The following is a 16679-nucleotide window of genomic DNA, read 5'->3' as shown; positions in this document are numbered from 1 at the left end:
TGGTTACTTGTATTTTGTATCTTATTCTTGCATTACATTTGTTTTGTTTTAAGTTTTCTGTTCTGTTGGAGTTTTGAGAGGCCTTCGCTAGGATCAGTTAGAAAAATTAGCAAATAATTCCTTTGCAAACAGTGAATAACAGCTAATTAGTAAGAGTGTGACAATGTGAGGTATTGCCATCTGTGCCAGGGGAAAAAGGGCAGTGCATGTGTAACATATGCCAGCATAGTTAGCTGGAGTTTTGTAAATAGTTTTGCAAATAATTTTCTGTCATTTGACTGCCATACTGACTTGTACAGATGTTTGTATTAATCATGTATCAACAGTGTTATTATAACTGATTAAATGTTTATGTTTAAACAAACAATTCTATAATTTTCAAATACTGCAACAGATCTTAGAAAAGCTCTGAGTCTGTACTCTATCAGAGTTATGTGATCAATTGTTATGTCCTTCTATAATTAACACTGAGGGGATGGAACTGACAGATAAACTTGTGTTGCTTTGTTTTGTTTTCTTTGGAACCTGATATAAAATGTATGACAGTTATCACGGTCAATTCAGTTGAGTTCAGTTAGATCAGTGTAAGAGGGAAGAACATCACCTTGCCTCGTGGAAGTAAGCAACTCAGCATCTAATCTTACTTTACTGTATTAATTAAGTTAGATAGGGAACTTTTCTTCTTTAGACAGTCAAGAATTACAGTGAGATTAGCTAAGTATTGCTTTTCTACATCTGCTTAAATCTGTCCAACTGTGTTATGTTTATTTCTCCTGTGAATGAAACTCTGATGTTTATTGTACTTAAATATTTAATAATCACGTTTTCTATTTTGCTATTATTAAATGTTTTACACCTTTTATTGTGGCTGGTATTTTAGAGATTACTTTTAACATCTTGAGAGTACTTGTCCTTATTCTAGTGATGCCTTGGCCACTCCAGAAAACCTTGCTGTTTGGGTTATACTCTACCATTTATGTTAGTATTGATTTTATTCAGTATAATTGGATACCCTTGTAAGAGCCTGACAGTGACTGGCTGGTGGCAGCATCATTATCTTACTGACTGGGCATAAGAGGGTACAGCTAGTAAATCTGTGCCAGCCTTACGCAGGAGTGTGTGTGTGTGTGTGTGTGTGTGTGTGTGTGTGTGTGTGTGTGTGTGTGTGTGTGTGTGTGTGTCTGTGTCTGTGTGAAAAACATATACCCAGGTGTGGGTCTGTCAGTCAACTGGAACTGCTGTTGAGGGGAAATTGTGCTTGATGCAGAGAGCTGCGTTTGAAATTACTGTGTAAATCTATTCCTGTTTTAGTGTCAGTCTCTCACTGGTGTCAGTTGTGAGGATTGATGCTGCTTGATTGCTGTCCTGAGTGAAGATGGCCTGTCACAGGGAGGAGCTGAGAAATAGCATTCCTCATGTAGCTAGAAATATCTTTATTTAGTTGGAGTGCTTGTTTGGCTTGCTTGCTGTACTCTGCCTGAATATTGCTGATCTCTGTCTGCATTTTATGTCTCCTACCCATCTGCCCAACTGTTGTTGTTTTCTTAAACTTGGTGGTTTTTGAGTTGCTCTCTCCTACTATAAATTTGATTCTGGACACTCCTCCTAGCCCCATCTCATCAGCTCATTCTACTGAGTACAGACAGATCATTTAAGACCCACTCCCTTAGTATCTTAACCTTGAATTATCTTCTGTTTCCTCCCTTCCCACTTGAATTAAAAATGTACTTTATTAAGCTGATTTTACTGTATTTGTGTTTCTTCTTATTTTATTATTTGTTTTGCTTTTGGTGCTTGCTCTTAAAAGTGTTCAGTTATATTTATTCTGCTGCATTTATTACTACTTGTTAGTAGTCTGATTAAATTGTAACTGTTATTCTAAGCCTATTCGTTTTCGTTTAAGCACTTGGGCTGCAGGCCACTTTTTTACTTTAGGAAGGCTTGCAGTCTACACTCTTGTGGGAGGAGAGGTAGCTTATATCCTTCTAGGCTGAGAATTGCTAGTTGAAGTCTTAGTGTGTCTCTGTTATTCTAAAAGTATCTTAGTTCTGGTTTAAGTCCTTTGGCTTCAGGCCAGTTATTTTAAATTAAGAAAGTTTGTGGTCTACACTCATGTGGGAGGAAAGGGTAGCCTCCACCCTTCTGAGCTGGAAGTTGCTGGTTGAAGGCTTATTGTGCCTGCTTATATGAACTATTTTTTTCTGAAATTGTTGCACTTTGCTGTAGCATAGACTAGATTTAGGCCTGCTGAATCTAGTTCTGTTTGTATAACTTGAGCACTAAACTAGGCCATCTTTTGTTGGAGATGTTTCCCCTGTACCGTAGTTGCAGGAGTGTGCAGCAATCCGACTAAAAAATTCTCCAAGGCCAATTATAATCTCTTACTTGATAGCATAAATAGTTTTATAGCCCCTCCCTCCACTGATGGAACAGACACCTATGCTGAGTTATATACCAATGCTTTATATGAGCACCTGTACAATTGTATCGACTCTGTCGTACCTGAAGAAACCAAAGCAAGATCTTCAAGGAAAAACAAACCTGCCTAGCAGGCAGCTGCCATCAATAGGCTATACAATAGGAGAAAGAAACTGCTGTCTAAGAGTAGGAAGGCTCATCACTGTGCAGCCCTTTTTAAACTAAAATATTATTTTGTGTGGGTATACTGCAAGTGCCTGCATGTCAATAGATTACAGCATGTTTGTTCACTGATACTTGCTATAAATGGCAAACAGCCTAAGTTGCACTAGTCTGATCTAACTGAACTACTTAGCCCTCCCACAACCAGACCCTAATAAACTGCATAAATTAACCTTAAAACTCCCACCCTGTCCCTAACCCAACATAAATACTCATTCCATAACCCTAACCCTAAAATGGCCTTCCTTCTCCATAAGCTTAAATTCCTTGATCACTCCCTAACCCTGAACCCCTCCTCTCCTTCCACAAACCTTAATGTTCCAATGACTCCCTAAACCTAAAACTCTCACCCTTCCCACTCCCTAAACCTAAATTACTTGAATTCTACCTAAACCTAAAACTCCTATCCTGCTCCCTAACACTGTGTAACCCTAATCTCCCCCCTTCCAGTCCTTAAACCTAAATGCCCTTCCTGATTGTTGTCTAGTAAACCAATTTACACTCCCACCTCCTCTCTCCTCACACCTAACACACTTACTTTATGCAAACTTGAATAATGTCTTTGGGAAAGGTGTGGTAGCTCTATTGTCTCTGCATGGTTGACTCATCTTGCATGAACACATTATCCAAGTTCAGTCATGGGCAGCAGCCCATGTAAGATGCAAGGCTTTTGAGTCCCTGGCTGATTAACAGTGGTCTTCAAGCAGCTGGTATTGGGTTCCTCCATAAGATTTCCTTCCCATATCATATGCTTATGTACCTATCACTTTGAACTGCCAACAGCCTGCTTTGCAGTTAAACATACCACCATCTGATCAAACTGATCACTAGTTCTATTTCTAGACTGAAAGTTTTGCTTATCTGGCCATATATTTAATGCACATGCACAAAATCAAATATGTCACACATGAAAAGGACTGTGTTGTAAATAGTCTTTAAATTACAGTGCATGTTTTTAACACAGTCTTATTAATATATACCCAGTATATAAATTCAGGCTAAGTAATCATTTCAAATAATTTCAGAACTAGAAATATCTTTTTTTGTTTAGTAGCTGTCAGAAAGCTTAAGCTTTATGGATATGATAGGCAATACATTGCTGCCTTAGTATTTATGACGGAGTATGAGTCATGAGTAAAACTCATCATCTTTGGTTTCCTCTTCTTACTCTTCTGCCTTTGATGTTTGATTTATTTGAATGCACTTTTGACTAAAAAAAGGTAGCTAAGAGTGGATTCAGGCAGATGAAAGCAAAAATGTTTTTGTGAAGGCTCTTTCCACCCTTATCATGTAAACCTGCAACAAATGTAGTCAGATTCTGGTCACTGCACAGGGAAGGTAAGGAGAAAGTCCCCATTAGAGAAACTCTCTTTGTTGAATATGATTTTTGCTCAAAGTGACAAAAACTTCAACTGAACCAAATGACAGTCAGTTATGAATCATGCACCGTCTTCTGGTTAAATCTCTGTCACATTATTTCTGCTTTATTCACACCTGTAATTATTCATAGCTTTCAGCATGGTCAGTAAATACCATCCCCTTCTCTCTAGGAGGGTAGGTTTATCATGCATTCCTTTGTTTGCTATTTTATTTTCATTTCTTATACACCATTTGTCACATCATCACTTCTGCAGAACATTTTTGAAACCAAACCTCTTATACAACTGCTCTCCTCATATTTAGCTATAAATATAAGAATGTATGATGCTTTCCTGCTGACTGTCTTTGTGATTTATGTATTGGAGGATATTTACAGCATTTGCATGCATGTGTGTGCACGTGTATGTGTGTGTTTGTTTTCAATTGCAGTCACATGACATAGTAATATGTCACATGATGCAGCGTGAAGTGCAGCCTGACATTGTAGGAAAAAATTGAGCTTCTTCTGTTATGTGAATAAGCTGTTATCTATCACATTTCTGTGTTTGTGTTAAATAATTGCATGCCTGCCCTACTTGTTTTGCCAGGAAATATTCCATGGGTCTCTTGTCCAGTGAAAGCTAGTGCTATTGTGAAAAAAGTGAAGGAATGTTATAAGTAAATAAGTTAGAGACTGTAATTTAGGACTACAGCTGCTTAAAGCATAATGGTATTTAGAATTACATATCGATGCAAAAAGACTAGGTGTGCAGACTTCCAGTCTGCTGTGTCACAGAACAGGTATCCAACAAACAAGTCAGCCTTCTAGTAAAAGTAATGTCCATGATGTTCATAAACTAAATCCTGAGAGTAAATCATACAGAACAAATAGCAGATTTTCAGTGGCAACAACTGAACTGTACCCGTATGGTTCCATCTAGCATTTTAATGTCCACAACCAGGGTCTAGAGCAACCTGACATCAAATTGCATTAAGAAACATGAATTTGATTTGATTTTTAATTTCCACTAAATTCTTTGGTGTTTTTGTCTTATTTCCTGTTATGTTTCACTAGTCATATTTGCATTCACTAAGCATCATTTATTGTCATATAAAGTTATGTTTTACCAGTAAATTCATTTAAAACTAACATTTCTTATAAATGCTGTCATTTGTTTTTTTATCCCTCAAAATTACTAAATATTAAGCATTATCTATCACATACAGTTAGGCACAAAGTAACCATAATGGAAATAATTGATTTTTCCAATTTAATGTTCTTTTATTCTTTCTTATTACAATGATATAATCTGTCTTTGCTGTTAAGTACACTAAATGTACATAAGGTCGTGTCCCTTTCAGTTGCAGACAGGTGACAGGAAAGAACAGCATGTTCTACTAAAACACGCATATGCATATTAAACAGGGATACTTGCTTTTTCTTTCTGTCTGTACTCTTTGTTTTACGTTCTTGTAATATTTCAATATTGAAAGCTCAAAATAGTCTTTTTTTTCTGCAAAGCCATCTTTGTTCTCAATTTATTCTGATAACCTTAAATAAGCTAAAGTCTGAGTAATGTATGCTACAATTTTGTCATCAGCCATCCTCTGTGGTAAGATAGTTAATAGTTGTGTTTCCAGGTCAGATGCCAATACATCACATATTACTCCATACATTCTTTTAGAAAATTTTAATTTATTTATATGGTTCATTACTTTTACTCAGACTCATCCTCACTTGTAGATATTTATATTCGTCTACAAGTCTTTGTGTAAAATACCTTCTTTGACTTTCCAGCTCTGCCATTAATAAAACTGTGGGAATACATTCATAAGGATGACTTGTATACTATCATACGCTTTGTAATCTGTGGTGTATTTAGTGTACCTTGGGCCTTGGGTGATTTTCAGGCCATGCCCACTACATACACACTTTGTTTATGGATCCATACACATGTTCTTTTGGATTCACCTCCCTGATTGTTTTAAATGTACACTTTCCTACCAAATTGTTTCAAATTATATTCAATGTTTAACAAAGCAAAATCCGTGTGCCTGTCTCAGATTTGAAATATCTTGTACATTTTTCCCACAAGAAGTGAAACAAAATGTAGTAACCATTAATAGCAACCATTAATAGCAAAATTATCAGTTTTAGAGCATTTCAACCATTAATAAACAAAGTACCATCATTATAATCTACTGATATCCCTAACCCTCAGTTACAACCACTTCACTATATAAACCTCAAATGTCCAATTGTGATAAAAAAATAACCACAGCAAATTCATCCAGCTTGCTTTTAAAGATTGTAAAACAGTTATTCTTAAAATGTTTTTGAAATACTTTGGAGATTTTTTCCCCTGGACTCCAGCTGAAAATCGTCACCCAGTCAGTCAGTTTTCCCGGTAATCAAATGCCAATAAATAAATTTACATGAATCCTCACTAGTCCTGCTACGCCAGAATGACTGCTTAACTTGTTCTGGACAGCAGGTTAATCACTCTTACTCACAGACAGCCCACATACCCAGGAATCATAGTCCCAATATTGACTTTGTATACTTCAAGTTCTACTTGTGATAAAAATAAATAAATAAATATGCTGACAATACTATATTTAGCTTTGTTTCACCTAAACAGATAGTAACCCAAGTATTCCAACTTCTGTTTCCAAAACAAGTGCGCACTAGCTCTTTAATGCCAAACACAAGGGTAAGTTACTTTCATCCATAGACATTCCCCTCCCACACAGCAGTTTTAATCAGTTTGCTGTGTATATCTCATCTGACCATGATAAAAAATGTGTCTCAACTTCTTAGTGCAAGAACCAGGAACAAAGCACAAAAAATGAGGGAAGGATCATAGACAGGTTTTAAATATTAGTCCTATATTTAGAAAGTTGCAATATATATTTTTTTTCATTTGTATGCATTTCCTGAAGGATATAAAGTCTGAAATGTAAACATCAGTCATTGCTTAGTGACTACAATCGTCAGTGATGTGCCAGAAAATCACAACTTGTATGTGGAGTAAACTAAAAATATAAAGAAAATCAGGGTGACTTCTACTTTTGATTTACACAGTCACCAGAGACAAAATATTCTAACTTATTTCAGAGAAAGGTACACTAACCCTGTAAAGTCAGACTATTTAAACTAAGCAAATGACAAAAAGGTAAGTTGTTTTCAATAACAGTTCCCCCCAACAACAGCTACAGCCATTTTTGCTGAATTTCTATACCTCAGATTTTAATGTAGCAAAAATAAATAATGGCCACACAAAATATCATATTTAACAATAACAGTAGACCACACAGTAACTTATACCTTTCCAGACTGATATATCTAATCATTATCAGTTATTAAAAGCAAGTCCAAAATAAATAGATATTTTCACCAACAGACTGCCCTTGTACCTAAGCTTACAGTTACAGCTGCTTTACCAGCCTACACATCCATACCTTTCATTCTCTTAGCACATGAAATCTGGATATAGACAAAAATAATGCTGAGGGAAATGGCTGAAAATCGAGACAAATTTTAAATATTGATATTATAAACTTCGAAAGTTCATAGAATAATATGTTTTGTACTGGCATGCATTTTCTGAAGGATATGAAGTCTGAAACTCTAATCTCTATCATTATTTAGTGATAACAATCCTCAATGAGTTTCCATAAAACCACAAATTTTATGAGGAATAAACCAAACATATGAGACAAACATCTGGACATTCTGTAAAAATCTGGACAGCTGAGAGGTATTTACACATCTCAGATGTGGCCTTTCTACTTATCTCAGCTATAGTGCTAATCAGTGTATAAGCAGATACCAAAACACTGCCTGAAGACATAGGCAGTTCATATTTTGTTCTATTTTCAAAGCAATGAGACATCTGTCCACACGTTAAAATGTTTATGTTGGTATTAATGACCAAGTATACTTAATTCATTAACACCTAGCTTCAGATGAATTTCACACCTCCTGACACCAGTGAAGTTCCTAGCTGGACATCTTTCACTGGAGCTAAACTCCTTAGGATGCAATTTTGCATCCTAAGAACTGCAGAAGTTATAAAGAAAGTTTATCGCATCTTTCTCTGCACAATGTAGTTATTAATATGTCAGCTAGACATAATGGTCATTTTATATTGAATAAAGAATTAGATAAAACATTTTATTATAAATATACAAATAATTGCTATATCTCTATCCATAGTAGATAGACACCAGCTATTAGTGTGACTTTTGTTTATGCAGACGTGATCTTCAATTGGCTGCAAAGCAGTTTTGCAGAAATAAATCCAATTTTATATATTTGCATAGTTATGATTTATATGCATGTTTCATTTTTAAATAAACAGAATTATAAGTAATGAAGTGTTAGTTAGACACCATCTATCAGTGCAAAGTTTTTTCAGCATTGTGTAAGCTTTCATTTAATATCACAAATCATCATACAAACACCTTCTGGTTCAAGTTATTAATGTAAGGAACATTTGGCATATATTCATAATATTTCATGTAAATAACTCATTTTTATCAGGTACCAAGTAACCCATTTGGCTCTGGAGACATTTCTAACCAGTATGCTGACTGGGCATATCAGATGCTGTTAAACAATGCTTTCAAGCAGACAGTGCCCAGAATATTTAACAAAATATATTTATGCATATGTGTCATAGCTCTCAACAAATTTCAGCATATTCACAGACAAATCCAGAAGAAATCAGGGACTATCAGGGACACTTTATATATGCATATTATATAACAGGTAAAACTATTTTAAGTGTGGTAACAAGTTAACAGCATTTATCGTTTTGATGTTTTACAGCATTATGTTGATTTTCATTTGATATCATGAAGTTTCATATCACTATAAAAAGTACTACTAGGTCCAATTATTACTAGAAATATTAATAAGGTATATATATATATTTATAATTTGCATGAATGAAAGACAATTCTTTCTCACTTACTGACCACACTATTTGGGTCAGCACCCATTCTTGACTGTTATGATGACTAGCATTGTGCAATTTTGTTCCACAATCCTACTGAGTAATGTCTGCTATGTAATATTTATGCATATTTCACTGTTAAAAAGGTATAAATATCTGTAAAGCTGTGATAATTAGACACCATGTATCAGTGAGTTATTTTCCTACATTATGCAAGCTTTTGTTCAATATCATAAATTACTGTATTAACTCCTCTTTGTTTAAGTTAACAGATGGCATACATTCATAAACTTGCATGAAAATAAATTACATTTTCTCACACAGCAGATCATTTTGGGTCAGGACATACTACTTAACTATGCTATGACATGGCCTGTGAAATGCTGTTCCACAATGCTACCAAGTAATCACTGTCTGGAATATTTGTATCAGTGTGCTATTTGTGTAAGCTTACATATTTATAAGAGTAACATCCATAAAGCACTACTAATTGAATACCTGGTATCAGTGAAATGTTTTCCATAATTATGTAAACTTTTATTTCACATGATGAAGTACAAAATAAAGTAGTGATTGGTCAAGTTATTGAACAAGTAATTACCAGAAAAATTAATATTCCATATATTAAAATTTGTTTGTGAAAAGAACATTTTCTCATACAGAAATAAACATTGGCTTACACTTTGCAGGCAAGTTTTGCAGATAAGGAACAAAACAAATGTGCTTCAAGGATATCACAGCCTACACAAGAAAACCAAATAACTTAACAAAAAATAAATAAATAAATAAAAGCAAACAATTGCACCAAATAAAAGCAAGGAACTTGTAAAAATAAAAAAGTGGAAAATAATTGACTTATAAAGCCAAAAGCTCAAAGGCATAACCATATTCTGTAACATAAAACAACTCTTTTGAATCATCTTGAGGAAGTTTAGAGATTCTTAAAGAAAACAAGGGAGCTGGAAGACATGATCTACACCAGTAAAGAAACTAAGGATGGTTTTCATAGTCATTACACAGACGTGTTAAGGCTGCCCACCCTGCCCGAAAATGAGCACAGCTGAGTGACAATTCATAGAGACTACACAAGCTGACACACAGTGTCCATGAATAAGTATAAGCCAATGAAGTCATAATGAGAAGTAAATTAGAAATGACATAATCTAGAATATGCTAATGAAGCATTCTCTCTCCTATTTGCAATTCATAGTGGAATTTTCATGCATTTCAGCTCCATATAGTTTATAAAGAGGAGTCTTGCCTATCCTATCTACATTGTAATCCATGAAAATGTTCTAATTTCCTGATAGACTTGCTATTTCCAGGTGTGAGTTGCTTGTATTAGCTCAGACAAACCTACTTGGGGCCAGCAACACTTGCCAGTCAAGAAGGTAGAGATATAGGCATGAAAAAGTCCAAGGTACCCAGGAAACTGAAATCAGCCGCTGAAATCCATCTCCAAGATTTTATTCACCGATAAAGACAGTATATTAACATTCTCCAAGACTGAATTAATATGTTTTCTTTAGAGTAACTTCATCGGATGTGGACAGTTTGTAAATTGTGGCTGTGTATTCACCATCCTTTATCTGAAGTCCTGCCATTACAAACCGTGTCCCACAAATTCTAACATGAAACAGGTTATAAACCCACAACCAGTACAGTATCCCAAATACAAAACTATAACAGATATCAAAAGGAGATAGCTTCTCTTGCTCTTACTCCTTTTGATATCTGTTGTAGTTTTGTATTTGGGATACTGTACTGGTTGTGGGTTTATAACCTGTTTCATGTTGGAATTTGTGGGGCGCGGTTTGTAATGGCAGGACTTCAGATAAAGGATGATGAATATTCAGCTACAATTTACAAACTGTCCACATCTGATGAAGTTACTCAAGCAAAAATTTATTAATTCAGTCTTGAAGATTGTTAATGTACTGTCTTCATCAGTGAATAAAATCTTGGAGTTGGATTTCAGAGGCTGATTTCAGTTTTTCTGAGTTATATTTGTTGCCGTTGATGTTTTTATTAGTTAGAGATATAGGCATACAATAACTCATTATAACTTTGATAATCAGGAGAAACTTGGCAGGTTCAGCGAGCACAAGGCCATTATAAAGGTCTTAGTGGGTATGTATGACCCCCCCCCCATAGTGGCACTGCATGAATACATTGACTTTGTATGTCTTGTTGAAAATTATTTATGTATAGCTCACACTATACTTGCCACTGTGATCTTCCAGAGACAGACTGGGAACATGTTGGGTATCTCACAGGCTTCTCACTCAAGGATACTATAGCAGTTCCTGGATGCACTCTTGGCTCATGTAGCTCAGTAATTTGTCTTGTGGTGTCATATCAGGATGTGAGCCATGACTATATATGCCTTTTTATGGGATGGCACATTTCCATGAGGTACTCGGTGCTACAGATTGCACCATGTTGCAATTAGGGCCCTTTCTGGTCAACGGGGGGGGGGGGCATTATTACAACAGGAAGGGTTACCAGTCCATCTATTTCCTGGCAGAGTGTGTAATGAATGGGGGTGCATCACCTATGTCTCTGCCCAGCATCCTGGCACTGCATACAATTTCCATATCTGGCACACTAGCTGACTGCACCACCTTTTCCTGCATGTTAAGATGCCCAATAGTCATCTTGTTGGTAAGGTGAAAAATATACACATTGTTTTCTTTTTTGTCCCTATTTTATTTAAGTAGCTATTCATGTTAAAATGTATTGCTGAACACTAAACTACTTTTCTTTTCTTTTGTCCCCCACCTCTTCTCTTTCTCTATCTCTCTCTTTTGTGAGTCTTTCAGGTTATGCTAGGCATCCACTGGAGCCAAGACTCATGATACCAGTGAGAAATTTAAGTGAAGCTGCAAAAGAGACATATAACTCTTCCCTGTCCCACATTTCTATTGTCTTTTAGAGGGTCTTTGGCCTTCTGAAGAACAGTTTCAAGAGCCTGGATGAATCTGGGAGTGTCTTTCATTATGACCCAGCTACAGTGTATAGGATCCATGCTGTCACTGCACCTCCCAATTTTAGTCACTTTATGACTAATGATGACCAGCCGGCAGCAGTAGTAAGGGATCCCATGCAGCATGCTAGACCATGACATATGGCTGCACAGTTAAATACGTGGCATTATTCCAGAACTATGCACCATGGGATTCAGGTTAGTGTTTCCTTTCTTGTAAAAAAAAAAATACATAGAGTATAAATGATGATGCGATAACAAAGCACAGACTGACCATTATGGCTGAAACCATATAATTTAATATAAACTTGGATAAGACTAGGATAAGTGCTTTTGTGTATTCATGCTTCTTCAGATGAATTAATTAAAATCAAAGTCAAACATTTAAAAGACACATCATCCAAACAAATCAAGAAAAAACTTTTCAAACCAATCAAATCATTGTAACAGAAAAATCAACACCCCTTTTCAAGTGAAACAGAAACATGCATATTAAAAACATCACAACCAATTGAATTATTAAAAAATTCTACAATGTCAATCAAATCAATGAGGAAGTCTATGCCCTTCGGGGCTGGTTTCAATGGAACAAAACAGTTAAGCCACGGGGGTTTGTCCGCCTACATGGTAGCTATCCAATACATCTCTGTTACCTCCGTCTTATTAATAATATCCCTTCTTAAAGTTATATTAACAATTTATAGCACCATAAATTGAAAATTATGTCCAGTTAGAGTCAATGTTTGGCAAGTGCATCTGTCTTTCTTTTATACCAAATATCACACAGATGCTATAACATCCATTCCTTAAAAGACTTGTTAGTCTTACCAAAATAAAAGCTTGAACAAGACTGACATATCACAATATAAATAACATTTTGACTCTTACAATCTGCATATACCTTCAATGAAAAACATTTACCTGAAACAGGAATTACAAATTGATTGGCAGTAAAAATATACTTACATGCTTTGCAGCCTCTACAATAGAACGTATCATTCTTGTCTGTGCTTGCATTAAAATTAACCTTCCGTCTAAAGCATAGTCTTTTTTAAGGGAGACTCCAGATTATAAATTATGCATGCACTGACATCTGTGGGCTATTCTCTGTGGTGCATGGTCTGTTGTCACTATTCATGAGACATTGTCTCTCATCCTTAAATCATGTATTTATTCATTCATTCATTTATTTATTTATTTTCAAAACAGTTATTCATATAATTGTCTGTAATAGTCAAGCCTGTTTGCTCCCTGTCCAGTGATGTAATTTATTTATTTTATTTTACATTTGTTGACTGGGATAGTCTGACTGGATATATGTCCATTTTCAGCGGAAGCCCGGGGAGAAAAGCTCCAAATACCAAATAAGAGACAGTACGTACATCACTGAGTGATAAACTCAGGCAGACATGTTTAGAAAAATATAGTCAAAGAATACAGGCAGATATCAATATACACAATGTGCAGACTTACATCTGATTGGCAGAGATGTATCAGAAAATGTGAACATAGAATGCAATCAGATCTCATAATTCACAATGCTTAGACATTCAAATGCTATGAGGCATAGATACTTGGCTAAACAGCAGGTTGAGTAGCAAGACATAGGTTCATAGGTTCATAGGTAGGTACTAGGCTATCTGCCCGAGGGCATTTATAAGCCTAGCCAGAGTTTGTCGGCTTTCGCCACCCCATTGATTAATTAACTGATCCTCTGTCAAGCAGAGCCAATGAAATGATCCCAGGGGTGTATTTTCTGTTACCCATCCACTCGTCAAGGTTTCTCTTGAAGAGTGTTAGTGAGAGGCTCTGCCTGATGTAATTTGGAATTTTGTTCCAAAGCATGGGGAGTCTCTGTGACAGGAATCCATCCCTCCAGCATGTTCCATTTATTGTTGTGGCGAGGTTTAGCTCACTAGAGCGCATGGCTCGCGGTGACTTGGATTTCTTTAGGTGTAGCATGTCCATCAATTCTGAGTTGGACATGGCTTTGTAAGTCTGGCAGAGATCACTTCTGAGTAAGCGATATGCCACTGAGTATAGCCAGAGTTTTTTCAGTTGGGCTGCATAGGACATATGTTTGAGGCCAGTAATCCTCTTGGTGAGGTACTTTTGTGGTCTTTCCAGCTGTTGGAAGTGTATTGTGAGGTACATCCAAAATGGGACATTGTACTCTATGATGGGTCTAATGAGTGACGAGTAGAGGGGGCACTATAACCTCTTTGTTTCTAGATGTGAACCCTTTAGTAATTAGATGGGCCACATAGAAGGATTTCCTAACTACTTTGGCAATATGATTGTCAAGGGAGAGATTACTATCTACCTGGTTCCCCAGATCTCTTATTACCTCTTCTGTATTAAGGGGGCTGCCACCTATGTGGTAATTCATGGGTGTTTTGTTTTTCCCAAACAGGATGACTATGCATTTTTTGGCATTTAGCTTGAGGCCATGACCTTGACACCAGGTGTCTATCTCAGTAACGCCCTTTAGGAGGATGCCCGTGTCAGCTGGAGTCAATTATGACTCCCAGTTTGCAGCCATCGGCGAACTTGGTTAGCCCTAGTCCTCCTGTGTTTGCCTGTACTTCTGAGAAGTATATGCCAAACAGTGGGGGTCCCAGGATCGAGCCTTGTGGGACACCACTTGTGACTGATTTAGAGTTGGACCTGGAGCCCGCTAATCTTACGGTGTGAGTTATGTCTGTAAGCCAGTTGGCAACCCATCTCGTGACATAGGGGTTTATGTTCAAGCTGTAGAGTTTTTCTGTAATACCTGAGTGGGGATTGGTGTCGAAAGCCTTGGTGAGGTCAAGGTAGGCTGTGTGCACCACCTTTCCCTCATCTATGGCCTTGGTGACTGTCTCGAAGAAGTCAACCAGGTTTAGTAGGCATGATCTGCCCTTAACAAAGCCGAACTGGGTCAGGTCAAGTGTTTGGAAGTTCCCAATGTCTTTGTTAATGAGTTCCATGATGATGCGCTCCATAGCCTTGCAGACCAGGCTAGTCAGGCTTATAGGGTGATAGTTACCAGGGTCAGTTGTGACCCCTCTTTTGTGAAGAGGAATAACCGTTGCTGTGTGCCATTCTATGGGCATGTAGCCTGTGGAGAGGCTGAGGTTGAAAAACATGTTTAGGTGGGGGGTTAGTTCGTTCTGTAGTTCATGCAAGACGCAGCCTGGGACACCATCTGGTCCCATTGACGCTGTGTTTTTGGCTTTTGAAAGGGCTGTTTTCACCTGTGCATCTGTGATTTTTGGGACACTACACTTTTCCGGTATTGTTGTGGGCCCTTTTGGAGGTGAGAGGGGGGTGAAGTTTGCACTGAATCTATCTGCCAGGATGTTGGCAATATCAGTAGGTTCAGTATATTTTGTGCTATTTTGCACTAGTTCAGTGCATATCTGTGAGTTGCCACTTAGATTCTTAACATAGCTAAAGAAGGCTTTGTGGTTATCTTTTGAATCCTTGGCTATTTTTCTTTCGAAGTTAGCCTTGGATGATTTCATGAGAGACCTTAGTTTCTTACTGATTGATACTGAGAAGGGGTTAGGAGGGTGGCCTAATAGTTAAGGTGTTTGACTTAGAAACCCAAGGTGCAGGGTTTGAGTCTCACAAGGGATAATTGGCTAGGCTTAAAATGGCTTGCAAGGGCAATTAGCCTAGTATGAACCTATAATGTAGAAATATATATGGGTGGGGGGGTAGCCTTATGGTTAAGGTGTTTGCCTTGCAAGCACAAGGTGCAGGTTTGAGTCTCACAAGGGATAATTGGCTAGGCTTAAAATGACTCGCAAGGGCAGTTAGCTTAGTACTAATCTATGAACCTATGTCTTTCCTTCTTGGGATTTGCTATTTTTCTGAACTAGTTTCCTCCTTCTGTTGCATAGCCTGTTTAGTGCAGGGGTCAACCAAACTGGTTTTCTTCTCTTAGAGGAGTGAGTCTTGGTTTTGCTAGGGATGGCATGATCCATGCATCCTTGTAGATGCTCATAGAATGCATTTGTAAAGGTTTCTGCATCTTGGGCAGGGTTATCCTTTAGCGTGGGGGCTTTGAAACTTACCACTTCTGTCTTAAGTAAGGTGAAGTTTACTTTAGAAAAGTTTTTTACTGTGGTTTCCTTAGTTGGGGGTGATGGTGGGATGTGGACATTCAGAGTGATTTGTTTATCATCTGATCTAACCAGTGATGGGTTGACCTCCGGTGTGGAATACCTGTCGCCCATGTTGATGATGACCAGGTCCAATATGTTTTCACCTCTGGTAGGGGAGTTTACCAGCTGATCCAGGGCTTTTTAGTTGATGAATTCCAGGAAGCGCTGGGCCTGGGAATTTGTACTCGAGTAGTTTTCCCAGTGAATGATAGGGTAATTGAAATCGCCCAATATTAGGGTGTTTGGTAGGGCCTTCATGTTTTTCAGTGTCTCCAGAAACATGGAGTGGTGGTCCTGGGTCATGGGGGGTGATCTGTAGCAGGCCACAATTTGCATTGCAGATTTTCCTGATGCTAGTTGCACATGGATGATCTCAGAGGTATCATGCTGTGCCACTAACCTGGAGATGTAGGTATCCTTGATGAATATGGATACACCCCCTCCTTTTGTGTTTCGGTCCATGTTCTGTGGCTGAAACGTGTGGTAAGATTTGTAGCCCGGTAGTGCTGGGGTGCTCTCTGGAGCCTTGAACCAGGTTTCAGTTACTGCACAGATGTTGATGTTCTCCATACTGAGGAGTGC

Source organism: Protopterus annectens, chromosome 3.part0 (genome assembly GCF_019279795.1).
Source record: "Protopterus annectens isolate FY-2018-M chromosome 3.part0, PAN1.0, whole genome shotgun sequence".
Lineage (NCBI taxonomy): Eukaryota > Metazoa > Chordata > Ceratodontiformes > Protopteridae > Protopterus > Protopterus annectens.
Note: the sequence above shows the minus strand (reverse complement) of the source record.